At 38.1% G+C, this 27,843-nt stretch overlaps 2 protein-coding genes across 3 annotated transcripts in view; one reads left to right on the top strand and one right to left on the bottom strand.

Moving 5' to 3' along the window:
* Window positions 1-27,843, top strand: part of ABCA5 (ATP binding cassette subfamily A member 5) — a 167,166-nt gene that overhangs the window by 33,478 nt on the left and 105,845 nt on the right. The gene's annotated exons all lie outside the window — the stretch shown is intronic.
* Window positions 1-27,843, bottom strand: part of LOC143687066 (uncharacterized) — a 107,332-nt gene that overhangs the window by 10,232 nt on the left and 69,257 nt on the right. The gene's annotated exons all lie outside the window — the stretch shown is intronic.

Below are 27,843 nucleotides of genomic sequence, written 5' to 3'. Positions count from 1 at the left end.
TGGCTCATGATTTTATTCAGGAGGTGATATGCCCACATTCTTTGTCCAGGTCCCCAGAGTACAGTTGCCTTGTTAATCTAGGACATTATTTCAAAATGTTTCAGGAAATTTATAAACATTATATATTATCAATCCAATTTTATTTTTATACTTTGAAATATATACATCAGTATCTAGGACAGTGGCTGGCCCATAGAAAGAGCTTAATAAATAAATGTTAAATAAAAATAAGTGGGGAGTCTTGTATACATAGATAAAAGTTTAGTTATGTCTGAAGTTCTTCCTATTCCCTGTAAATTACGCTCTGAAATGCTACTCAGTATATGCTGAGCATAGAGACAGAACAGTCAGATTCATGGCGTCTAATCTTCAAAATAAGTTCTTGGAATACACAAATGAGAAGATAGTCTTGAAAGCCTGGACTCTCTTAGTTTTCAGAGCTGGGCTTTTTTGGGATGAGAATAGTGTGTTGAGTTTCAACCAGATCAGGATTTAGCATTTATGCATTAATAATAAATAGGAAAGGGCCAGAACAGATGAAGAGCTAACATACTCTTACCACCACCATTAACTCAATCAAGTTTGCCCAGGCTGTGGGGGGAGGATTTTTAGGAGGGGGAAGAAGAATGTCTGGATTTGAGTGAGCCCTTTGAACGGTCCTTTGCCCCTGTCTCCCATAATTTGTGCCTTAGTAGGTTATGGATGGCACAGTTCCCAATCACAGATAGATTTGGGTGAAGACCAGGAATGTAGCAAGTCAGAGAAGAATCCCCATCCAGCAAAGTGCAGTGGCAGGCAAGGAGAACCAGTGTCATGGGGTCTCTGGGGAGAGAGGGTCCAAGGTGGTTGCCTAAGTGTCCTTTGACTCCGACATAGCACAGGGGCTCGTTCCAGAGTGTTCTGTGCTCATTGAAGGGCATCAAAATGGTAGGATCAGTGGACCGGTTTGGGATGAAGAGAACACAGAATGAGCTTCATAGACTTGAGATTCATGATGAGGGACAGGCCAGACAAGTGAAGAGGAAGTCTCAGGAGATGACAGCAGGGACAGATGCCAACATCAATAACCAGGAGTGATAAATTGCCTCTCAGCAGATGGCAGTAGAAGACAGAAGATAAAATCCTCCTCCTCCAGTGTTATATGCTACAAGAACCCCTAACCAGCCACACCACTCTCCCCTGAACCATAGAAGCCATGTTAAGAAGAAAAGGAAACAGAAAAGTCTGAATTGAGTTAAACCTGGATCAGATGATAAACTACTGACTTGTTGACTTTATTTGGCATTCATTAGATGAAATTTTCAACCACTGGGCAAATGAGGACTCTACAGAGATTAAGTGTTCAGAAAAATACATTACAATGACCAATACCTGAGTTTTAGGCCCTGAAAATTCATACTGGCTCTCTATAATATATGCATTTATTTAGGATTAAGGCAGCATACCTACTTAGTTACCAGAAGATTCATAACTAAATAATAGAGCAGCAAGACTGTTCTTGTTAAATCTTAGAAGACTAAGACTTAAAATGATTCTCAGGGACTCTCACATATCACTTATAAATGCAAATACTTATAAAATATTTTTTGAATATACTCATACAGAGAGACTAGAGTAGATTAGGAGGAAGGATATAAGAAAAAAGAAAAACCAATGCACCATAACCAAAGTTGTATGCAAGTATCAGGCAGAACTTTTAGTAATATGAATAAAAGTATATTTTCAGAAGGTAATCCTGCAAATTTAAGCTATGGGATAGGAAAGAGCTTTCTCCTGTAGAATAATGGTAGGTTCATTTAAATTTTCACTGAAACCTAAAATTCAACTGTGTCGTTAATAAAATTCGAAGATTTCTATGTTGGAAATAAGGGAAAGCATAAAATGTTAGATGCACATCTGTACCAAAACCATGTCTATTTGTATGTTTCATTCATTCAACAGCTCTGGTTGAGAAAAACATATACTAGATTTGCATGTTATAATTTAAATAATCCAATATTAGGGAATAAATCAGAAACAGGAGCATTTCTCTTTATTTTCTTATCTCCAATCTGTAAACATAGGCAGAATAAGGAATGAAATGCCCCTTTTGGAGTTACAAAAAGAAGAAAAAGACTCAAATTTATTTACCTAGATATTATTATGCAGTTCTTTGATTCATCTTATCATTCAGGTTGTTGGTCAGGTTTCCTAGATAACACACATCTGGCTCTGCTGTCTTTGATTTACCAGTTTATATATTCACTTTAAAAATATTTTTTATATTATCAACATAATATATGCTTATTGTAGAAAATTTGAAAAAGAGATGTATGATCCCAACATCCAGTCATAATCACTGTTAATATTTTGCTAGATATTCCTCAAGATTTTTCTCTGTGCAACTATACATTTATTTTACATAGTTGATAAAGTACACAAATAATTGTAACATGAGCATTTTCCCCAAGGTTCAAAGAAACTTAAAACAACATTATTTTGTTGGCTGTCTCATTCTCTGTCTTATGTTGTACTATTACACACTCAATCATTAATGCTTTTGAACATTTTTTGCTTGTTTTCCTATTTTTTCATTATAAATAAAGATTTGATGAATATTTTTAAGCTTCTGTCGAGGCCTCCATTCCAGTAACCACCCAACATCCACTCCCTACCTCACACCACACAATACAGGATAGATTCCCAGACGTTGCATTATTGAGTCAAAGGGTGTGAACATTTTTTTAAGTTAATAACATGTATAGATAAATTGCTTTCCAGAAAGGTGTTAGCGGTGTCTTCCACTCTAGCAGTGTGTAAGGAGCTCTTTACTCTGTACCCTCACCAGGACAGTCAAAAACTGTTACAAACCTTACTCTTTTAAGACACATTATAAAGAAGATTTCTCTTTTTAAACCTGCATATAACCATTCTTTTAAAGTTTCATTTCTTCAAAACAGTCTTAGCTTTCATGGCATTGCCTCATGAATATGTCACTTTATCTTGAAGTTCCCAGTACTAGTAATATTTCATAGCTATAAAAAATGTCCAGTCAGGAATCCCCAAACCAAACAAAGCAAAACACACCAGAAAAACCCAGCATTTTATCATCTCTATTTTAATTTGTTTTTGGAGAGGAGAAAACTAAGAACATGAGATGGTTCCAAGACCATGTAATACATGATTAACTGTCAAAGATATAGGGTATAGACTCTCTCCAGTTTAAAGCACCTACCCGTTTTGAGTAAAAAGATGTGATTTTTGTTAGAAAATGTTAATACAGAAAAATTGCCATCAAAACATATCATATACTCCCCTCAGTAACTTTATCATACTTTTAAACAAGGTCCTTTCTAACAGAACATTCTAGTTTCCCTGATAAGCAATCTAAATTATTATCTCTTTAATGCCCATATTTTTTTTCGTTCAGCTTGCAACAGAAATCAGTGACTTAAGAGAGAGAGGTTGGAATTAAGAATTAAATTCCAGTTTCCCTTCTAGTTTTATACGAAGAACGTTGGATTGTGCTCTCCATAGAATGCAAATATTAATAGCATAAGTTTGTATCTATAGCGTAAATTAGTTAATTATTAAATAGAAACTAAGTACGCATCTAATAGAAACTTGCCAATGAACGTCACTGCCAGCTATCCTGTGGATGAATTCATGATGTTGTGACTTTGTGTCTGACTCATTTTTCCATTCTTGCTCCATTCTTAACTCACCTGTTCCATTCAGTATTACTTTACAGCACATCGTGCACTGTTTTCCTAACTTTGCCCTGAGTTGGCACCCAGTGTGTGGAGATGAAAATATCTTTCATGTCAATCTGCCTTGGCTCATAACATTCTCAAGCTGTTTTCCCCATTTTAGCATTCAAAGGCAATTCTGTTTTACTGGGTCCCTTAAAATTGGCTGGATTTCAGTGACGAGGGGCCTGCAGAGTTGGTAATAGAGCAACGAAAAGAGAAAATTAAATTCACCTGTGCTGAACAAGTGGGCATAGAAGGCCAATCCAACGTCAAACAAAGGTTCTTTCAAATATCAATCTAAAAGGATTCATAGTTTACAGAAAACCCAGCCAGAAATGTCTGCGGCTCGGGGAGTTTCTCTTATAGGCTTTATCATAAATGCTTTGAGTTTGAGCTCAGGAAGTTTATCTCACTGGCTTTACGTTTGCATGCTAATGTTATTTTTACAGCATCTACTTTGGTTTTTGTCTACTGTAAACAGAAAAAAATGCTGATTTGAGGATTTGGAATGATAATTTGAGCAGAATAATGAGTGGATAGGGTATAGAATTAAAACACAACTTCTTCATATAGAAAAATATTCTGTTTTAGAAAAAACCCTTGTGGTTCTTAAAAAGTCATCTCAGTGATGTTTGCTCGTTCAATTAAAAGTGCTGGAATAACAATTCTACTTCTTTAATATCTAATGCTCTTTAACTTGAACAGAAAAGATGTAATTAAGTGTCTGAATAATTTACTTAGAATAAAATTAGGCTCAAATTGAATTCTTCTGTATGTCCATTTTGGTTTGGAAATGCCAGTTTTAATTCTATGTAAAAATGGTATTTTTTTATATTAGGATGTAATAAAAGGGAATGCATGTTGAGAAATAATGTTCACACAGTTCCAATGGAGACTTTTAGAAAATATTCTTAATTCAAGAAGCATTTTGAGGTGCACCAGCTGTGGAAAACAGTTTGGCAGGTCTACAAAAACTGACACAGAATTATCACATAACCCAGCAATGGTAATTCCACAAGTTGTTGAACTTATTGTAGTCTATATAGTTGGTGTCAGAAAAAGTCAGATTCACTGAAATGACCTTGACTCACTTGAAACAGTTGTTTTGGGAAGAGAAAGAATGAAAGGAGGAGGAATGGGGAACCTCCGGTTATGGGGTATCCATATGGTCACCCATGCTGTAGAAGGACAGATGTGCTGTGATCAATCATAAAAAAAAATTCCAGTGGAATTCAGAAATAGTGCTAGACCCACCTCCCAAGGAGTTGGCTCACCCAAGGAAATGCAGAGTGAAAGAAATGAAATATGCAATACATTGGTTATTGTTCTTTGTAATAGCTAAAATGTAAGTTAGAGATGAACCTGGTTTAAAATTTGGCTGTTTCTAACTACAGCTTCTAGCTTCGGGGCCCCAGCTGAAGGAATGTGTTGGGGTATTTCCTGACCATCTGGGCTGAGCTACGACCACTGGCCTCAGGACCAATCCCTAAAGGAAAAAAAAAATGTTAGAACAACAGGTAGAAGCTTCTAAGACTTCTGGTCACTACGAAGGTCCAGGCAGGGAAAAGCAAAACCAAGAACTACTGAAACTAGTGGAACTGCTTCATTGTTTAGATCCTTATCATGCTGAAGAGCTTTTACTACAGCGGATTGTACCAGTGGTTAAACCAGGAGGCAGAGTCTTTGGTTCTGAATACTGCAGAGTGGAAGAGCCTGTTTGGGTTGATGCGGGACCTACATCTCACCAGTGAACAATCATAGATTGCTATACATGGTCACAAAGCTGGATATTACAAAGGTTATTCCCTAGGGAACAGCTAGCCTGTGGACTGGATAAAAGCCACTTTTATCTCAGGGTAAAGTTTATATACCCTGAGAAGGGAGATTGTCCTGTTCCTTCTATAAATGCCAAGTGGAACACTCCAGATGAAGCAGCTGATATGGGAGGCATGCTGGACTGGCTTTATGATTATGCTCCTTACCCAGGGCATAGTAAATAATTTGATTAAAGGGGACCCTTTTGCATGGGAACCCCATTCAATCTTAGTGCTGCAAAATTAATCAAAGGTTTGAAAGGCCTTATCTGTCTTGTCTCACCATCCCCTCACGAGTCTTATACATGATGAAAAAATTAGAATAATTCTCAAGAAAATCAGGACAAAGAGGAAAGTAAAGGATTCATCCCAACAAGGTGGAAATTACTAGCCGATTGTAAAGAAATGGGATGAATAAAGTGGACACTGATGGACTTGAAATGAAGGTTTTGATGCAGAGCTGTCAGGTTGGTGGGAACATTGGGAACTGATCTCTCAACATTAAAGGCCCCTCCCAACATTAAAGACCCTTTAACAAGTCTGCTCTATGTACCCTCCAGTTTGAAGGAATTTAAAATGCCAGAGGCACAGAATTGCCTAGGGCAGTGATTGGGCAGATGAAGTAAGGAGATTGAAGGTGGGGCCTAGGTCTCCTGGCTCAACCCCAGCTGGGGACTCCAGACCCATGCACATGTGTGGGGACAATGGCCAGGGTGAGGATAAGAGACTTTAGGGGGCTCCTAGATACAGAAGCCCAATGCACTGTGATTCTAAAACTCGGTGAAATCCTAATGGGGGGGGCCAGGGTTAGGTTCAGAGATACACTGGTTGGTGGGATTAAGGTAAAAATTTGGATGAAAATTGAAATTTTTGATAGGGCTATAGTGGAGGGGTTGTCGTTCTGCTTTACCTGAATGTTTTTTAAGTTTAACCAGAGGCATATTTAAATAAAGTATCCATATAATCATTGTAAAGCCTGTGCTTGCACAGTAAGTTTCGTAAACCAATTTAAAATTAAGACAAGGAAAAAATCTGCATATTCAGATAGCAAAATTCTTAAATTCTAAGTATTAAAAACTAATGTAGATACCACATTTGATCAGCTGTCAAAACTGTGAATGTTCTCAAAATATCAAGTAGAAAGATATTACAAATATTGCTATAGTAATGAACTATGCTACTAAATATTTTCCTTATTTCAGGAAAATATGAAGATATAATATTTTTACAATTAACGTATGGAAATCTTAACCACCGAAAATAGATATCTTAGCTTGTCCATAGGAATATTTTAAAAAAAATCTAAATCATCATTGTAAAGCCTGTTTATGCGATATGTGTCATAAACCAATTTAACATTAAAGCAAGGAAGGAAAAAAATCTATAAATACAGATATCCGAGTTACTTGAATTCTAAATATTAAACAGTATCTTAAATACCATTTGATTAACTATCAAAACTGTGTGCGTTCTCAAAATACCAAGTAAAACGTTACTACAAATTTCCAGCTTATAGTTTTTTAAAGCGGTTTTTAGTTGTAAAATATAACATATATATATATATATATATATATATATATATATATGTATATATACACACACAAAGAAAAGAAAGAAAAAAAGCAGTAATTTTCAAAACTACCTGAATGTTTTGTGGGACTGGATATTACGTGTGCCCGGGAAACCCCCTACTTGTACTGTAAAATCAAAATCTTTTGGTGAAGTCTTAATGGGGGCTACAATTAGATTGGGAAAATATATGAATACAACAGCTGATTGCATTCAGCAAAAACACATTTTTTGGAAATTGGTAATATTTCCCTTACCTGAATTTATTATGGGGATGGATATTGTGCCTGATTGGGGAATGCTTCTCCTACCTGATATTGTAAAACAGAAGGCATGTAAATCTGCCCTTAGGGCAATTTAATTGGAAATGCTAAATGGGAACCAATAAGATTGCCTGAGTCCACATAATTTATTAATTTCAAACAGTATAGAAAAAGAAGAAGGTGAAGTAATATTGGCAGAGACAAAAGTACTGCCCTGGGTGAAGCATAAACTAGGGCTTATGATAAGAACCTGTGAGCACCACCCAGTGATGACTCCTGGAATTTCAGAACAGAAAATTTCCATTTGAGAGACAAGTGGAAGCTGGATTTTGGATTTTGGGTGTGACTACCCTTCTAAATGAAGGATATAAGACAATCTTAAAACTTGAACTATCCATAATGTCTTGGGTGAGGCAGAGAAGTACTCTAATAGGGAGGGAAATACTTAGGAGATTTCCATAATAAAATGCAAGTGACTTATACCAGAACATGTTACCAGGGTTATGCAGACTAATCAAAAACTAATCAAAGAAGAGAAAAAACAATCAGCTTGGTGGGCTGAATTGCATGCTGTGTGCCTTTATGTTGGTGTTTTTATTGACTCATGGTTTGTGGCCAGTGGCCTGGCCATATGGTCAGGCAGAAAGGCAGTGGATAACTGGTGTATTAGAGGATGCCCATTTGGGGACCAGCCTCATGGAAATCACTACAGGAATTGGACAGCTGCATTAAAGTATGGCATGTCAATGTTCATCAGAAGAACCCCCTTTCAGGACCAAAAGGTGATTGGAATCTGCAAGTGGATATCCTTGTGTGCTTGTTGAGATGACCACCTAAGCCCATGCAATGAGTGGATATTGGGGGGTTTGAAATTATTGTGTACCCCAGAAAAGCCGTGTTCTTTAATTCTCATTCAATATTGCTGGGTGGGATCTTTTTTATTGTTTCCATGGAGATGTGACCCACCCAATTGTAGGTGGTGCTTTTTGATTAGGTAAGTTTCTATGGAGATAAGTTTCCACCCATTCAAGGTGGAGTTGCTTACTGAGCCCTTCAAGAGGGAACCATTTTGGAAAAAGCTTTAGAGCCCACATAGCCAGAGACCTTTAGAGATGAAAGAAAATGTCCCAGGGAAGCCACAGAAGAAGCTGGGAGAGAAAGCTCACAGATATCGCCATGTGACTTCTGAGCTGACAGAGGTGTTCTGGACAGCATCAGCTTTTCTTGAGTGACGGTAACCTCTTGTTGATGCGTTAATTTGGACATTTTCATGGCCTTAGACCTATAAACTTGCAACTTAATAAATTCCCTTTTTAAAAGCTGTTCTGTTTCTGGTATATTACATTCCAGCAGCCTTAACAAACTAAAACAGGGGGCTGTAGCAATGCAAATGTGGGCTGAATCTAGACATATTCTGCTTGCATCCTCTGAGTCACTAAATGTCAATAAGAATTGTTAAGTCTGCCAACCTGAGAGACAGAGACTGCAGATGATTATGGGACAGATTCCCTAGAGAGAAAGCCCTGCACATAGATGGCAAGTAGGACTGATGCCAGTAGCCTTGGGATGCTGCAAATGGTTCCTGACTGGAATAGACACTTACTCTGTACTGGGCTTTGTTGACGTGGTGGTAGATGCACATGCTCAGAGTACTCTAAAAGACTGGAACAGAAGATACTGCATCAATTTGATGAGTCCCAGTTCCTCAGATCAAGGAACACACTTTCATCTTCAGTAGTGGTTTGATAGAGAATCATAATGGGCCATAACATTGGTTGTATAAAAAGGGGAGGTAGAGATACAAAGTTGTTTGGACTCAGACCGAGTTTGTGAAGAGCACAAGTTGGTGCCACCATAATACTGAAAAACATAGCTGGCACTGAAGTAGATCTAGATTTGTTAGGATTTAAGAACACGAGAGAGTCAATGGTGGCAACGGACTGGAGGGGTAGTGCCCCTCAGAGGACAGGAGTGCAAGGGGCAATATGCATATGATCTTAGAGCAAAGACATTCCATATGGTATGAGGACATCGGGCCTCTAGTATAATCATTAAAGGATCTTAAGAGCTGAAGTTTTACTAAGATTAAAGTTTAAAACCAAGATATGATCAGTGCCATCCTGCTTCCCTCCCCTTTACATCTGTGATTGCATTCTTTTCCCACACAGCAGGTTTTCTTTCCTGACCTTTGTGCTGGTCAAACAGGCTGTAATGTGCTTGAGGCTTCATTCCCATGTAGAAGGGGGTCTGACCCCCGGCCACCACAAAAAGGCAGGCTTACATCTCTCCATGAATATGTGCTCAAACTGAACATGAAGGGAACCAAGGGAGTGTCCCCATTAGGTAGACTGCTCCATTTTTCTGGTGGATTTAGGGAAGAGGTGGTGGGAGGGGACGTGGGTATGACTATATAGTTCTTCTCCACATGAAAACTTTTTTTTCCCTCCTCCTCCCCACCCCCCACGTCACCTCAAGTTACTTTTTCCCAGCCTGATGCAGACCAAGACTGCAACTACAAGTGCCAGAAGCAAGAATGATCCTGAAGCAAGGAACTGTAACTATACTTTTAAACCTTTGTGTCAGACTTGCTAGGGGCTTGATGGGGTAGAATTGTACCTTCGCCACATTTAGCAAACTGGGATTGGAAGTAAATGCTGCTGTACTGTCTAGCAGTAGAGATGGCCACTAGTTCCATACCTGTGTGACCCTATCCTATATGAATGGGAGTGGACTGAGGGAAGGTGTTTGCTAACCTACTGCTGCTACCAGCATTGTGGTCAGCACAGTGGCCGAACCCAAAGTCTTTTCCAATGGTGGAAGAGTTTGGGTAACAATAAATGGCAGACGGAGACAAAGAGAAATAATAGCTGATGGTAAAGCAATGAATAAATGGGTTATGCAACAAGTAAATCCAATATTACAATGCCTCAAATGAGGCTCAGAGCAAGAGGATAATATTGTGTCTTAGTTCAGTTATACCTGATGCCTGAAGGGATGAAGTCATACATTCCTGAGATCACTCCTGCTTTTGGAAACTGATAATTGACCCCATCCTGGGAGAACTTCACCATATGGTGATGACCTAAACAACTGTTAATGATTGAATGAGATAAAGGAATATGGCCAAAGGTCAGGAGGTGATCTGTAGCTTAGTAAAGAACCTGTCTTTCTCCCTAGTCCTTAGTCCTCTATATTGTTAGAGTTTCCATGTTATTCATGGTGGGTCCTAGAACACACCTGATGGTTCATATCCTAAAAAGATACAATGTGGGACCACCACAGGTAGTTTTAGAGTGGGGGGACTGCCCACATAAGAAGGACCTACCATGCCATTAGGGGGTTGGGGCTTTAAGCCATATTATAACAGGCCTACCTCCTTGACCTGTGGAAGGAGTAGGGCTGAGGGTAGGGGCGCAGATCGAGTTTAACCAGACCTGAGCATTGATTCCACCAACCATGCCTACATAATGAAACCCCATATAGACTCAGGGCACTTGAAGATTGGGTGAGCTTCCATGATTAAGAGGACATATATATTGCTGTGCTGGGAGGGTGATGCATTCTGACTCATTGTGGAGTGGACCTGGAAGCTTGCATTTTGAGACCCTCCCAGACCTGGTTCCTGTGCTTATCTTATTTTAGCATTGTATTTGTATCCTTTCCACTCTAATAAAGCTATAATTGTATATATGCTGTTTTCAGTGAGTTCTATGAGTCGTTCCAGCAAATTATCAAACAGAAAATGAGGTAGGAACCCTCAAATTTGTAGCCAGTTGGCTAGGAGTGAGGATAGCCCTCCCTTTTTAAAAATTTGGATTGAAGATTTTCTAAATATTCTTATTTGAGTTGAGAGTATATAAAGTAAGTTTCCCCCCAGAGAGGTAAAATAATTTGATATAAAATCCCCAAACAGAAAAAAATAAAAGTCAAGAAAATATAATTAAATTTTTTTTTATTAATTAACGGAAAAAAAGGAAATTAACCCAACATTTAGAAATCATACCATTCTACATATGCAATCAGTAATTCTTAACATCATCACATAGATGCATAATCATCGTTTCTTAGTACATTTGCATCAGTTTAGAGGAACTAGCAACACGACAGAAAAAGATATAGAATGTTAATATAGAGAAAAGAAATAAAAGTAATAATAATAGTAAAAAAAAAACAACAAAAAAAACCTATAGCTCTGATGCAGCTTCATTCAGTGTTTTAACATGATTACTTTACACTTAGGTATTATTGTGCTGTCCATTTTTGAGTTTTTGTACCTAGTCCTGTTGCACAGTCTGTATCCCATCAGCTCCAATTACCCATTATCTTACCCTGTTTCTAACTCCTGCTGGACTCTGTTACCAATGACATATTCCAAGTTTATTCTCGAATGTCCGTTCACATCAGTGGGACCATACAGTATTTGTCCTTTAGTTTTTGGCTGGACTCACTCAGCATAATGTTCTCTAGGTCCATCCATGTTATTACATGCTTCATAAGTTTATCTTGTCTTAAAGCTGCATAATATTCCATCGTATGTATATACCACAGTTTGTTTAGCCATTCTTCTGTTGATGGACATTTTGGCTGTTTCCATCTCTTTGCAATTGTAAATAATGCTGCTATAAACATTGGTGTGCAAATGTCCGTTTGTGTCTTTGCCCTTAAGTCCTTTCAGTAGATACCTAGCAATGGTATTGCTGGGTCGTATGGCAATTCTATATTCAGTTTTTGAGGAACCGCCAAACTGCCTTCCACAGTGGTTGCACCATTTGACATTCCCACCAACAGTGGATAAGTGTGCCTCTTTCTCCGCATCCTCTCCAGCACTTGTCATTTTCTGTTTTGTTGATAATGGCCATTCTGGTGGGTGTGAGATGATATCTCATTGTGGTTTTGATTTGCATTTCTCTAATGGCCAGGGACATTGAGCATCTCTTCATGTGCCTCCTGGCCATCCGTATTTCCTCTTCTGGTAGGTGTCTGTTCAAGTCTTTTTCCCATTTTGTAATTGGGTTGGCTGTCTTTTTGTTGTTGAGTTGAACAATTTCTTTATAAATTCTGGATACTAGACCTTTATCTGATATGTCATTTCCAAATATTATCTCCCATTGTGTAGGCTATCTTTCTACTTTCTTGATGAAGTTCTTTGATGCACAAAAGTGTTTAATTTTGAGGAGCTCCCATTTATTTGTTTCCTTCTTCAGTGCTCTTGCTTTAGGTTTAAGGTCCATAAAACCGCCTCCAGTTGTAAGTTTCATAAGATATCTCCCTACATTTTCCTCTAACTGTTTTATGGTCTTAGACCTAATGTTTAGATCTTTGATCCATTTTGAGTTAACTTTTGTATAGGGTGTGAGATACGGGTCTTCTTTCATTCTTTTGCATATGGATATCCAGTTCTCTAGGCACCATTTATTGAAGAGACTGTTCTGTCTCAGGTGAGTTGGCTTGACTGCCTTATCAAAGATCAAATGTCCATAGATGAGAGGGTCTATATCTGAGCACTCTATTCGATTCCATTGGTCGATATATCTATCTTTATGCCAATACCATGCTGTTTTGACCACTGTGGCTTCATAATATGCCTTAAAGTCAGGCAGCGCGAGACCTCCAGCTTCGTTTTTTTTCCTCAAGATGTTTTTAGCCATTCGGGGCACCCTGCCCTTCCAGATAAATTTGCTTATTGGTTTTTCTATTTCTGAAAAATAAGTTGTTGGGATTTTGATTGGTATTGCATTGAATCTGTAAATCAATTTAGGTAGGATTGACATCTTAACTATATTTAGTCTTCCAATCCATGAACACGGTATGCCCTTCCATCTATTTAGGTCTTCTCTGATTTCTTTTAGCAGTTTTTGTAGTTTTCTTTATATAGGTTTTTTGTCTCTTTAGTTAAATTTATTCCTAGGTATTTTATTCTTTTAGTTGCAATTGTAAATGGGATTCGTTTCTTGATTTCCCCCTCAGCTTGTTCATTACTAGTGTATAGAAATTTTACAGATTTTTGAATGTTGATCTTGTAACCTGCTACTTTGCTGTACTCATTTATTAGCTCTAGTAGTTTTGTTGTGGATTTTTCCGGGTTTTCGACGTATAGTATCATATCGTCTGCAAACAGTGATAGTTTTACTTCTTCCTTTCCAATTTTGATGGCTTGTATTTCTTTTTCTTGTCTAATTGCTTTGGCTAGAACCTCCAACACAATGTTGAATAATAGTGGTGATAGTGGACATCCTTGTCTTGTTCCTGATCTTAGGGGGAAAGTTTTCAATTTTTCCCCATTGAGGATGATATTAGCTGTGGGTTTTTCATATATTCCCTCTATCACTTTAAGGAAGTTCCCTTGTATTCCTATCTTTTGAAGTGTTTTCAACAGGAAAGGATGTTGAATCTTGTCAAATGCCTTCTCTGCATCAATTGAGATGATCATGTGATTTTTCTGCTTTGATTTGTTGATATGGTGTATTACATTAATTGATTTTCTTATGTTGAACCATCCTTGCATACCTGGGATGAATCCTACTTGGTCATGATGTATAATTCTTTTAATGTGTTGTTGGATACGATTTGCTAGAATTTTATTGAGGATTTTTGCATCTATGTTCATTAGAGAGATTGGTCTGTAGTTGTCTTTTTTTGTAATATCTTTGCCTGGTTTTGATATGAGGGTGATGTTGGCTTCATAGAATGAATTAGGTAGTTTTCCCTCCACTTCGATTTTTGTGAAGAGTTTGAGGAGAGTTGGTACTAATTCTTTCTGGAATGTTTGATAGAATTCACATGTGAAGCCGTCTGGTCCTGGACTTTTCTTTTTAGGGAGCTTTTGAATGACTAATTCAATTTCTTTACTTGTGATTGGTTTGTTGAGGTCATCTATTTCTTCTTGAGTCAAAGTTGGTTGTTCATGTCTTTCCAGGAACCCGTCCATTTCATCTAAATTGTTGTATTTATTAGCGTAAAGTTGTTCATAGTATCCTGTTATTACCTCCTTTATTTCTGTGAGGTCAGTAGTTATGTCTCCTCTTCCATTTCTGATCTTATTTATTTGCATCCTCTCTCTTCTTCTTTTTGTCAATCTTGCTAAGGGCCCATCAATCTTATTGATTTTCTCATAGAACCAACTTCTGGTCTTATTGATTTTCTCTATTGTTTTCATGTTTTCAATTTCATTTATTTCTGCTCTAATCTTTGTTATTTCTTTCCTTTTGCTTGCTTTGGGATTAGTTTGCTGTTCTTTCTCCAGTTCTTCCAAGTGGACAGTTAATTCCTGCATTTTTGCCTTTTCTTCTTTTCTGATATAGGCATTTAGGGCAATACATTTCCCTCTTAGCACTGCCTTTGCTGCGTCCCATAAGTTTTGATATGTTGTGTTTTCGTTTTCATTCACCTGGAGGTATTTACTAATTTCTCTTGCAATTTCTTCTTTGGCCCACTCGTTGTTTAAGAGTGTGTTGTTGAGCCTCCACGTATTTGTGAATTTTCTGGCACTCCGCCTATTATTGATTTCCAACTTCATTCCTTTATGATCCGAGAAAGTGTTGTGTATGATTTCAGTCTTTTTAAGTTTGTTAAGACTTGCTTTGTGACCCAGCATATGGTCTATCTTTGAGAGTGATCCATGAGCACTTGAGAAAAAGGTGTATCCTGCTGTTGTGGGATGTAATGTCCTATAAATGTCTTTTAAGTCTAGCTCATTTATAGTAATATTCAGATTCTCTATTTCTTTACTGATCCTCTGTCTAGATGTTCTGTCCATTGATGAGAGTGGTGAATTGAAGTCTCCAACTATTATGGTATATGTGTCTATTTCCCTTTTCAGTGTTTGCAGTGTATTCCTCACGCATTTAGGGGCATTCTGGTTCGATGCATAAATATTTATGATTGTTATGTCTTCTTGTTTAATTGTTGCTTTTATTAGTATATAGTGTCTTTCTTTGTCTCTTTTAACTGTTTTACATTTGAAGTCTAATTTGTTGGATATTAGTATAGCCACTCCTGCTCTTTTCTGGTTGTTATTTGCATGAAATATCTTTTCCCAACCTTTCACTTTCAACCTATGTTTATCTTTGGGTCTAAGATGTGTTTCCTGTAGACAGCATATAGAAGGATCCTGTTTTTTAATCCCTTCTGCCATTCTATGTCTTTTGATTGGGGAATTCAGTCCATTAACATTTAGTGTTATTACTGTTTGGATAATATTTTCCTCTACCATTTTGCCTTTTGTATTATATATATCATATCTGACTTTCCTTCTTTCTACACTCTTCTCCATATCTCTCTCTTCTGTCTTTTCGTATCTGACTCTAGTGCTCCCTTTAGTATTTCTTGCAGAGCTGGTCTCTTGGTCACAAATTCTCTCAGTGACTTTTTGTCTGAGAATGTTTTAATTTCTCCCTCATTTTTGAAGGACAATTTTGCTGGATATAGGTGTCTTGGTTGGCAGTTTTTCTCTTTTAGTAATTTAAATATATCATCCCACTGTCTTCTAGCTTCCATGGTTTCTGCTGAGAAATCTACACATAGTCTTATTGGGTTTCCCTTGTATGTGATGGATTGTTTTTCTCTTGGTGTTTTCAAGATCCTCTCTTTCTCTTTGACCTCTGACATTCTAACTAGTAAGTGTCTTGGAGAACGCCTACTTGGGTCTAATCTCTTTGGGGTGCACTGCATTCTTGGATCAGTAATTTTAGGTCTTTCATTAGAGTTGCGAAATTTTCAGTGATAATTTCTTCCATTAGTTTTTCTCCTCCTTTTCCCTTCTCTTTTCCTTCTGGGATGCCCACAACACGTATATTTGTGCAGTTCATATTGTCCTTGAGTTCCCTGATACCCTGTTCAAATTTTTCCATTCTTTTCCCGATAGTTTCTGTTTCTTTTTGGAATTCAGATGTTCCATCCTCCAAATCACTAATTCTATCTTCTGTCTCTTTAAATCTATCATTGTAGGTATCCATTGTTTTTTCCATCTTTTCTACTTTATCCTTCACTTCCATAAGTTCTTTGATTTGTTTTTTCAGTTTTTCTATTTCTTCTTTTTGTTCAGCCCATGTCTTCTTCATGTCCTCCCTCAATTTATCGATTTCGTTTTTGAAGAGGTTTTCCATTTCTGTTCGTATATTCAGCATTACTTGTTTCAGCTCCTGTATCTCATCTGAACTATTGGTTTGTTCCTTTGACTGGGCCATATTTTCAATTTTCTGAGCGTGATCCGTTATCTTCTGCTGGCGTCTGGGCATTTAGTCAGATTTCCCTGGGTGTTGGACTCAGCAGGCCGAAAGATTTTTCTGTGAAATCTCCGGGCCCCGTTCCTCTCATCCTGCCCAGTAGGCGGCGCCCGCGGCACACGTTTGTCTGCGGGTTCCACCAGTAAAAGGTGCTGTGGGTCCTTTAACTTTGGAAAACTCGCCGTGGGGGAGGTTCGCCAGCCGAAGTGGCTTGAAGAGTGCCCGCCGGCCCGGGGGTCCGAACACGGGGAGGGTCGCCGGGCGCCGCAGCCCGGGAGAGCGCTCGACCGAATTTCCTAGTCGGCCCAGGGCGCCAAGCGTGGCGGGAGGGTGCCAGACGCCGCAGCCCGGGAGAGTGCACCGTTCCCAGATGGACCGGGCAGTCACGTGTTTGGAAGGGACCCCCCCGGTTACCATTCTCCGCGGCCTGGGGATTTCCCACCCAACTCTCTCAGTTGGTCCTGGGGGCCTCGCGTGGTGGGGGCACCAGTCGCCGCGGCCCGAGGGGACTGCCTGCCCAATTCTGCCAGCTGGCCTGGGAAGGAGGAAGGGAGGGACTCCGGCCGCTTGCCGTCCCGCCTGGGAAAGCCCGCGCCCCTCGGTGGTCTCACCGGAGCTGGTTCTCCCAGACAGTCAGCCATTCCAGGATGGGGTACGCCGTCCCTTTGATCTCCGTCGTGGCTCCAGGATCTGCTCTGTATCGTCTCCACTCCCCCAGTAGCTGTTCTGGAGGAGGAAAGGTGAGGGTAGCAAGGCTGTCGAGGACGGTGGCGGAGGAGCTGGTGAAGGCGGAAGAGGGCATGGTGGTGGTTGGAGAGCCGCCGGAGCAGGAGGAGAAAGGGAAGGATAAGATGGCGGATGGAGCGCCACCAGATCAGAAGGGGAAAGAGAAGGGCTAGATGGTGGTGGGTGCGCCGCCGTGGAGAAGGGGGAAGAGGAGGGCTGGCTGGCTGGCAGCGGGAGCGCCGCCGGCGGAGAAAGAGGGAATGGAGGGCTGGCTGGCTGGTGGCGGGAGCGCTGCCAGCGGAGAAAGAGCTAATTAAATTTTTAAAAGCTTTGGGAAACAGTGATGTAATTCTTATATGATGTCTTTTAATTTCTAGTACCTTTGGCAGACATTGCTAATAGATGAAGGCACTCTTTTTCATTAAACTTGTGCTCAGCTTCGGAATCCTTCTTAACCCAATATTTTACACAGCCACTACCAAATGATGCTAAAAGGCATGTGAATGGAAAATTAGTTGCCCATCCTTGCCATAAAGGAAAAGGTAATCAGGTTTGATTTAATAAAAAGAAAATGTCATTTCTTAATTTTTCTTTTACTCCTTTCTTTTCTTCTATTTGAGAGATATTTTTCCTTTTCCAGTTTTCCTTTTTATTTATTTATAAAGTTATTCATTTTATCTCTACGTTTTAGTCGTATCCAGTGGAAAATTACTTCGATACAATGGATAATGGTGGCCTTCAAGACCACTACCAGGTGGCTGGCCCAGAATGGTTCACGGACCAAATGAAGATGCTAAAATCACACTGTTTGTGGAATCAACTTAAAACATATAGCAAGAAGCAAGGGAAAGAGTAGAAGTAGGTTATTAATGTACTTAGGATAGAGCATTGGGATGGAAGAACCAAATTACCCAAATCCTATATTATGAAATGTTCATAAGTCCTGTCTCCCACTCTTCTGCATCAGATTTTGCTACTAACTTTGTGGGTAGAAGGACCAAAGTTGAGGGTGAGAAATGAAGGCTCAGAAGATAGAAGATACTTAGAGCCAATTCATACTTTCTCTACCAGAGAGACTTGGGGCTAGTATGCCTGGTTATAGTTGTAACTCAACACTGATAACTTATAACTTGCTGAGCAACCATGGATTTTATCTTACTCTTTGGAGCAGAGGACACATGGAGCTAAAGTGGGTTCTCATTAATATTTGGTGTTTCATGTGTCTTGTGCACTACTTACTGTATCTGTTTTGAACATCTCTCAGGCTACATGCTTGTACATAATTGTACTATAAGTATTTCTATGTATCACTTAATTGTTTCTCTTTATTTCCTATAGCAGAATTGAATATTCCTTAAATGAGGCTACGAATGCACATGACAGGTGGTTACTCTTGAAATGTTTAATGTGTACTTGATTTTACAGTGTCTTAAATTAAGAAGTAGCTTCTCAAACAATGGAATTTAGAAATGGAATTTTTCAACCCTGACTTCCCCTTCTTTCATGTTACAGTATTTTAATTTTTTTATTATAATGTATTCTTACTATAATAGTCAAAACTCACTAAGTTTCCCCACATTTTAATCACTTAATCAGCTTCTTTGTCCAGTATTTCCTATTGCATTCTGCTTCTTCCTTTTGGTTTCAATTTCCTTACTGAAGTACAGCTGTTAGCAGTTCTTTCAGTCTAGGTCTGTGACTGAGAAACTATCCTGTTCCTTTTCTGCAAGTATCTTTTTTTCACACTCGCTTTGAATGAGAGTTTGGCTTAGCATAAGATTGCCTTAGCAATTTAAAAGTTGTATTTCAAAGTTTATTTCTACAAATGGGACTTCTATTGGCAGTCCTGTTTTTGTCTCTTTGTAGGTGACTTCTTTTTTCTTGCTTCACTATAATGGCGTCTTTCATGTTCTTTGCCTTTGATGTTCTTCAAGTTTAACTAGAAATGTCTAAGTGTTGGTTTCTTTTTAAAATTTATATTGTGAAGGACTCAGTGTATTCCTCTATGGGTCATATCTTTATTTCTGAGGTGTTTTCTATCATTTTCTGTTTGAATGTACTTCTCCTCGATTATCAGTTATCTTTCTGTTTGGATCTCCTGTTAGATGTGTGTTAGATTCCCTTATACTATCCTCCACATTTCTTTTCTTTTCTTTTTTTTAACATGGGCAGGCACCGGGAATCAAACCCAGGTCTTTGGCATGGCAGGAGAGAACTCTGCCTGCTGAACCACGGTGGCCCACCCTCCTTCAAATTTCTTAACTTCTCTTTTTTATTCTCTATCTCTTTATCTTTTGGCTCTACCATGGGTAATTTCTTTAAATTTATTTCCCAGCTTAATAATTGCCTCTTTCACTGTATCTAATCCATTTGTTTAGCCCATGTGTTGAGTGTCCTATTTTCATTACACTATAACTCTGTAATAGTAGGAAATTTGTATGTCTTATTCACCATTTTATCCCCCTGTACCTAGATCTAGAATTTTGGGATGCAAAATAAATATTTATTAAAATAATTAATGAATCAATAAATTTCTACTCTTTTTCAAATATATCTACTATTCATCACTGTAGCTTCATAATACTCCTAAAAGTCAGGTAGTGTGAGGCCTCCAACTTCATGTTTCTTTCTCAGGATCTTTTTAGCTATTCGGGGCATCCTGCCCCTCCAGATAAATTTGGTTATTGTTTTTTCTATTTCTGAAAAGTAAGTTTTTGGGATTTTAATTGGTATTGCATTGAATCTGTAAATCAATTTAGGAAGAATTGATATATTAACTATATTTCATCTTCCAATCCATGAACACGATATGCCCTTCCATTTATTTAGGTCTTCTGTGATTTCTTTTGACAATTTCTTGTAGTTTTCTTTGTATAGGTCTTTTGTCTCTTTAGTTAAATTTAATCCTAAATATTTTATTCTTTTGGTTGCAATTGTAAATGGACTTTTTTTCTTGATTTTCCCCTCAGATTGTTCATTACTAGTGTATAGAAACTCAACAGATTTTTGAGTGTTGCTCTTGTAGCCTGCCACTTTGCTGTACTCATTTATTAGCTCAAGTAGTTTTGCTGTGAATTTTTCATGGTGTCTGACATATAGTATCATATCATCTGCAAACAGTGAGAGTTTTACTTCTTCCTTTCCAATTTTGATGCCTTGAATTTCTTTTTCTTGTCTAATTGCTCTGGCTAGAACTTCCAACACAATGTTGAATAACAGTGGTGATAGTGGACATCCTTCTCTTGTTCCTGATCTTAGGGGGAAAGTTTTCAGTTTTTCTCCATTGAGGATGATGTTAGCTGCAGGTTTTTCATATATTCCCTTTATTATGTTGAGGAAGTTCCCTTCTATTCCTATCCTTAAAATGTTTTCAACAAGAAAAGATGTTGAATTTTGTCAGGTGCTTTTCTGCATCCATCAAGATGATCATGTGGTTTTTCTGCTTTGATTTGTTGATATGATGTATTACATTAATTGATTTTCTTATGTTGAACCATCCTTGCATACCTGGGATGAATCCTACTTGGTCATGGTGTATAATTTTTTTAACGTGCTGCTGGATTTGATTTGCTAGAATTTTGTTGAGGGTTTTTGCATCTATATTCATTAGAGAGATTGATCTGTAGTTTTCTTTTCTTGTAATATCTTTGTCTGGCTTTGGTATGAGGGTGATGTTGGCTTTGTAGAAAGAGTTAGGTAGCTTTCCCTCCTCTTCAATTTTTTGGAAGAGTTTGAGCAGGATTGGGACTAATTCTTCCTTGAATGTTTGGTAGAATTCACATGTGAAGCCATCTGGTCCTGGACTTTTCTTTTTGGGGCGCTTCTTAATGACTGATTCAATTTATTTACTTGTGATTGGTTTGTTGAGGTCATCTATTTCCTCTCGAGTCAATGTTGGTTGTTCATGCCTTTCTTGGAAGTTGTCCATTTCATCTACATTGTTGTATTTATTAGCGTAAAGTTGTTCATAGTATCCTCTCATTACTTCCTTTATTTCTGTGGGGTCAGTAGTTATGTCTCCTCTTCCATTTCTGATCTTATTTATTTGCATCCTCTCTCTTCTTCTTTTTGTCAATCTTGCTAAGGGCCCATCAATCTTATTGATTTTCTCATAGAACCAACTTCTGGTCTTATTGATTTTCTCTATTGTTTTCATGTTTTCAATTTCATTTATTTCTGCTCTAATCTTTGTTATTTCTTTCCCTTTTCTTGCTTTGGGTTTAATTTGCTGTTCTTTCTCTAGTTCTCCCAAGTGGACAGTTAATTTCTTGATTTTTGCTCTTTCTTCTTTTTTGATATATGCATTGAGGGCAATAAGTTTCCTTCTTTCCACTGCCTTTGTTGCATCCCACAAATTTTGATATGTTGTGTTTTCATTTTCATTTGCCTCGGGATATTTACTGATTTCTCTTGTCATTTCTTCCTAGACCCACTGGTTGTTTAAAAGTGTGTTGCTGAGCCTCCATATCTTTGTGAAATTTATGGCACTCTGCCTATTATTGATTTACAGCTTCATTCCTTTGTGATCTGAGAAAGTGTTTTGTATGATTTCAATCTTTTTAAATTTATTGAGACTTGCTTTGTGATCCAGCATATGGTCTATCCTTGAGAATGATCCATGAGCACTTGAGAAAAAGGAATTATACACCATGATCAGGTGGGATTTATCCGTGGTATGCAAGGCTAGTTCAACATAAGAAAACCAATTAAAGAAATATACTGCATTAATAGAATGGAGGGAAAAATCATACATAGTCATCTCAATCAATGCAGAGAAGGCATTTGACAAAATGCAGCATATTTTCTTGATCAAAACCCTTACAATACTAGAATTAGAAGGAAATTTCCTCAACATGATAATGGGCATATATGGAAAGCCCATAGCTAACATCCTACTTAATGGTGAAAGATTGAAAGCTTTCCCTCTAATATCAGTAACTAAACAAGGATGCTCAGTGTCACCACTGTTATTCAACATTGTATTGGAAGTTCTTGCCAGAACAATTAGGAAAGAAAAATAAATAAAAGGCATCCAAATTTGAAAGGAAAAAGTAAAGCTATCTCTATTTGCAGATAGTATGATCCCCATAAACAGAAATCCTGAAAAATCCACAACAAAGGTCCTAGCGCTAATAAGTGAATTCAACAAAGTGGTGCATTACTAGGTAAATACCCCAAAATCAGTAGTGTTTCTATACAAAAGTAATGAACAATAAGAACAAGAAGTCAAGAAAAAAATTCCAACTCACAATAGCAATGAAAAGAATCAAATATCTAGGAATAAATCAAAGATGTAAAGGACTTATACACAGAATACTACAAAACATTGCTAAAAGAAATTAAGGAAGACTAAATAAATCAAAAGATATTCTGTGATCATGGATTGGAAGACTAAATATCATTAAGATGTCAATATTACCTAAAGCAATTTATAGGTTCAGTCCAATCCCAATGAAAATTCCAACAACCTTTTGTGTAGAAATGTAAGAGCGAATCATCAAATTTATATGGAAGGGTAATAGGCGCTGAATAGCTACAACCATCTTGAAAAAGAAAAATAAAGTTGGAGGACTCACACTTCCCAATATTAAAACTTATTAGAAAACCACAGTATCAAAACAGCATGGTTCTTTCACACAAGAATAGACATATAAACCAATGGAATAAAATTGAGAGCCCTCACATTTATGGGCAAATGATTTTTAACAAGGCAGCAAATACTACTCAGTTGGGAAAGAATAGTCTCTTCAGCAAATGGTGATGGGAAAACCGAATCTCCATTTGCAAAAAAAATGAGGACCCCTGCGTCACATCATATACAAAAATCAACTCAAAATGGATCGAAGACCTAAATATAAGAGCTAGAGCTATCTAACTTCTAGATGAATACGTAGGGAAGCATATTCCGGAATTTGTGTTAAACTTTACACCCAAAGCACAAGCAACAAAAGGAAAAGGAGATAAATGGGACCTCATCAAAATAAAAACTTTTGTTCCTTAAAGGACTCTATCATGATTTAAAAAGATAACCTGTGTAATTAGAGAAAATATTTGGAAACCACGTATCTGATAAAGGATTAATAGCCAATATATTTAAAGAAATCCTTCAACTTAACAACAAAATGACAAGCAACCCAATTTAATAACAAGTTATTTTTAACATTTTAAATGCTTTTATTGTAAAATATATATCAGAGCAAATAAAGAAAAAAGCATAATTTTCAAAGCACACTTTGACAAGTAGTTACAGAACAGATCCCAGAGTTTATCATGGGCTACTATTTCACCATTTCAGATTTTTCCTTCTAGCTGCTCCTAAACACTTGAGGCTAGAAAGAATATTAATATAGTAATTCAGCAGTAATACTTGTCTGCCAGATCCTATACTCTCTGTAATACCTCCTCCTTCTCCTTTGATCCTTCTTCCAAACTATACAAACTATAGGAATCTTTGGTCAATGCCCGTTTTGATTATTTCACATTGAGAAGGCGTGTCAACACTAAAGGATAGTGGGATGTAATTAATTGATAATCTTGGAGAGGCAGGTCCCTCTGGGTTTCAGGTTTTATCTGACCTAGGAACCCTCCAGGAATTGCAGATTCCATGAAAGCAAGTTGAGTGCGTGAAAACTTTATAGATCTCAGTTCGAGCCCTAGGTGTTCTCAAGAGTCTAGAGGAGTGATGCTGGCTGGGGTTTAGCAAACCATGGCAAGTAGCACTGCCTAACTGCAGCTCTCCTAAGAGTTACCTCCAGAATAGCTACTCAATTCCACTTGATCTCTCCTGGTCACTGTTTCCTTATTTTGCTACACCTTCTGTCCTCCCCTTGTTCCAGAAGGCACTGTTGATCCCACAGTGCCAGGACCAGACTTATCCCCGGGAGCCATGCCCCACACCACCAGGGAGAACTTCACCCCTGAATATCATGTCCCATGCTCTGATCTTCCTTGCAGACTTGGGCCTAGAGAGAGAAAGGCTACATCTGGGAAACAAAAAGGCTTCCTGGAAGCAACTCCCACGCCTTTTCATGGGCAGTCTGATCTTCTCCCCCACAGAAACAAGTTTCTAAGGGCAAGCTTCAAAATCAAGGTCTTGGCCCATTTTCATTGGAGTCCCCAGTGGTCAAGAGGGTACCTGGGACTTTCCAGATGGGAAAATTCTATATATATATATATTCCCCCCCTTTGGGCTCTCAAGATACTCCACCAACACCTTTCAATTTTCAGCCCACCACAGTCTGAGATGTCCTGGTATTACACCAAGCTACACAGAACTACAAGGCCTCATTCCTACTCTGGACCCCAGGAGTCTGGATCATTCAAATGAGCTATCCAGACAGGCTGATCCAGATTATGCATTACAGAAAATCCAGGTTCCAGACACAATAATCCCCTCTGCCTTTAGTCCCACACAGTAGGTGAAGGTCTAGAGTACACACAATATTATCCTGCACCCTGGACTCAGTATTAATCCTGTACCCAGCCAGATGGGCTTTGTTTTTAACTACAGTGGAGGTCTACTCTCCCCTTGTTGCTTAAGGGCTGCAGCACTCCATCTCTGGGTCCCAGGTGGCACAGATTTACTCAAAGGATGTCACAGAGTTACTCAAAGCCCCAGGGAAATACCAGGTGAAACACACACTACTCAGCATCTCAGCATCCAGAAATACATTTACAACTTCAGACTAACTATGAGTGCTACAAGGATTTACAATCTGGTCTCCAACCTTCCTGTAAGTATTTTCTGAATGACACCTTAGCATATTTATTCTTTTCTTTCTGGCTTCTTTTGCACAACATACTGTCCCCAATGTTGGTTAAGTTCATTGCATACCTCTTGACCGCCTTCATTTTAAACAATTCAATTTAAAAATGGACAAAAGACTTGAACAGACACCTCTTTAGAGAAGACAAATGACCAGAAAGCACATGAAAAGATTCTCAACCTCAATAGCCATCAGGGAAATGCAAATCAAAACCACAATGAGATACCATTTCAAACCCATTAGAATGGCTGCTATTAAAAAAAAAAAAAGGAAAATTATGGTTGTAGAGGATGTGAAGAAGTAGGAACACTCATTCATTGCTGCTGGCAATGTAAAATGATGCAACTGCTGTAAGACAGTTTGGTGGTTCCTCAGAAAGCAAAGTACGTAACTACCGTATGACCCGGCAATTCCACTACAGGTATATACTAAAAAGAATTGAAAGCAGGTGCTCAAACAAATGTTTGCACACTGATGTTCATGGCATTATTATTCACATTTGCCCAAAGATAGAAGCAACCCAAATGTCTGATGAATGGATAAATAAAATGTGGTGTATACATAGAATGGAATATTATTCAGCTTTAAAGGGAATGAAGTCCTGATACATGGGACAACATGGATGAACCTTGAAGACATCATGTTGAGTGAAATAAGCTAGACACAAATAGGACAAATATTGTCTGATCTCACTGATGTGAAACCAGTAGAATAAACAAACTCAGAGAGTCAGAACCTAGAATATAAGTTACCAGAAAACTGGGTGGGGATAGGGAATGGGAAGTTAAGTTAAAAATGTACAGGGTTCCTATTTAGATTATGGAAATATTTTGATAATGGATGATGATGATGGCAGCACATCATCTTGCATGCAACTAACAATACTGTACTGAAAATACTTTCAAGAAAATAATTTGAAAAAATCCTTTTCTTTCCATTGTATTTTGATTCCCTCCACGACATCCTCCAAGAAACTGTTTAGTGCTTTACAGTTTTCAGAGTATTTAACTTCTCTCTACCTCAGTGGAAGAAAAATAATGTACATACAAAATTAATAGCTTGCACTGTCATTGTGGAGATTAAATAAATGACCACATGGAATAGTATCAGGCACACATTATGTGCTTAGCTTTATTATTTAACATGCTTCATGTCATATATTCTGTGAAGTAACCTAGAAAGTCAAAGAAAGCAGCCTTTTTTTTTTGTATGCTGTATGGCGGGTGCTACATTTCATTCTTTTTCCATGTTAGTATCCCATTATTGCAGCATCATTTGCTGAATTTTTTTTTTGTTTGTTTTTTCTTTATTTGTTTGCTTGTTTGTTTGGGAAAGTACACGGGCCGGGAATTGAACCTGGGTCTCCCGCATGGCAGGCGAGAATTCTACCACTGAACTACCTTTGCACCCCTGAAAACAGCTATTTTTTTAATCCTATTTTATAAATTAGGAAATGAGTGATCATGGAGGCTAAATGTTCAAGGCCACATTAATTACTAAGTTTCTGAATCCAGAATATGTAAACAATAGTTCACTGCACTTTCTATGGATATATATGTTGCTTATGGAGAGAGAGAGAGAGAGAGAGAGAGAGAGAGAGAGAGAGAGAGAGAGAGAGAGAGAGAGAGAGAGAGAGAGAAAAGTAAAGGATAGTTGGATATTAAATCACAATGCTACATAGCAGAAAATTCAAATTAGTTGTAAGGGATGGGTCTTCTTTTGGTGCTATGACAAATTTCCACAAACTTCTTGGCTTAAAACAACATAAATTGATTATTTTACCATTCTCTAGGTTAGAAGTCTGACATGGGTCTCTCTAAGCTAAAACCAAGCTGTTAGAAGGGCTGTGTCCTTTCTGGGGTCTCTGGAAAGAATCTGTCCCTTGCCTTTCCAACTTCTAGAAGGCACCCAAATCCCTAGGCTTATGGCCCCTTCCTCTGTCTTCAAAGCCAGTGATGGCTGGCTGGCCAAGTCCTTCCCCTGTCACAGCATTCCAACATCCCCTTCTTCATCCCATCTCCTACTTTTGTTTTAATATAACTTTTGATTTTGACATAATTTCAAACTTAAAGGACAATTGAAAACAACAACAACAACAAAACCAGCCCTGTATAGAGAACTCCAACACACCCCCAACCCAGATGCCCAGATTTTACCACTGATTTTAACATTCTGCCCTCTTTGGCGTTTCATTCAACCTTTTATCTTCTATCTTCAGGCATACTTCATTTTATTATGCTTTACAGACATTGTGTTTTTACAAATTGCACATTTATGGCAACTCTGCAGGTCTGTCAGCATCATTTTTCAACCGCATGTGCTCACTTCATGTCTCCATGTCATATTTTAATTAAGGTATGTACGTTACTTTTTTAGACATGATGCCATTGCATACTTAGTAGACTAAAATGCATTGTAAATATAACTTCTATATGCACTGGGAAACCAAAAAATTCATGTGACTCATTTTATTGGGATATTCACTTCATTTCAGCAGCCTGGAACTGAACCCACAATATTGCTGAGGTATGCTGATACCCATCATCCATGGACTCTATTTTTTTGCTTTCTAAACATTTGAGAGCAGGTTGCACACATCATACTCCTTGAACACAAAATACTTCCATGTACATTTCCTATGAACAAGGATATTCACTTATGTAATCACCATAAGCGCAATTGTCAATTTCAAGAAATTTACATTGACCTAAAGTTCATATTCCATATTTCCTCTTTCACTTTTAAGGACC

The sequence above is a fragment of the Tamandua tetradactyla genome, chromosome 6 (assembly GCF_023851605.1).
Source record: "Tamandua tetradactyla isolate mTamTet1 chromosome 6, mTamTet1.pri, whole genome shotgun sequence".
NCBI classification, from domain to species: domain Eukaryota; kingdom Metazoa; phylum Chordata; class Mammalia; order Pilosa; family Myrmecophagidae; genus Tamandua; species Tamandua tetradactyla.
This window is presented reverse-complemented; position numbering and strand designations above follow the sequence as displayed.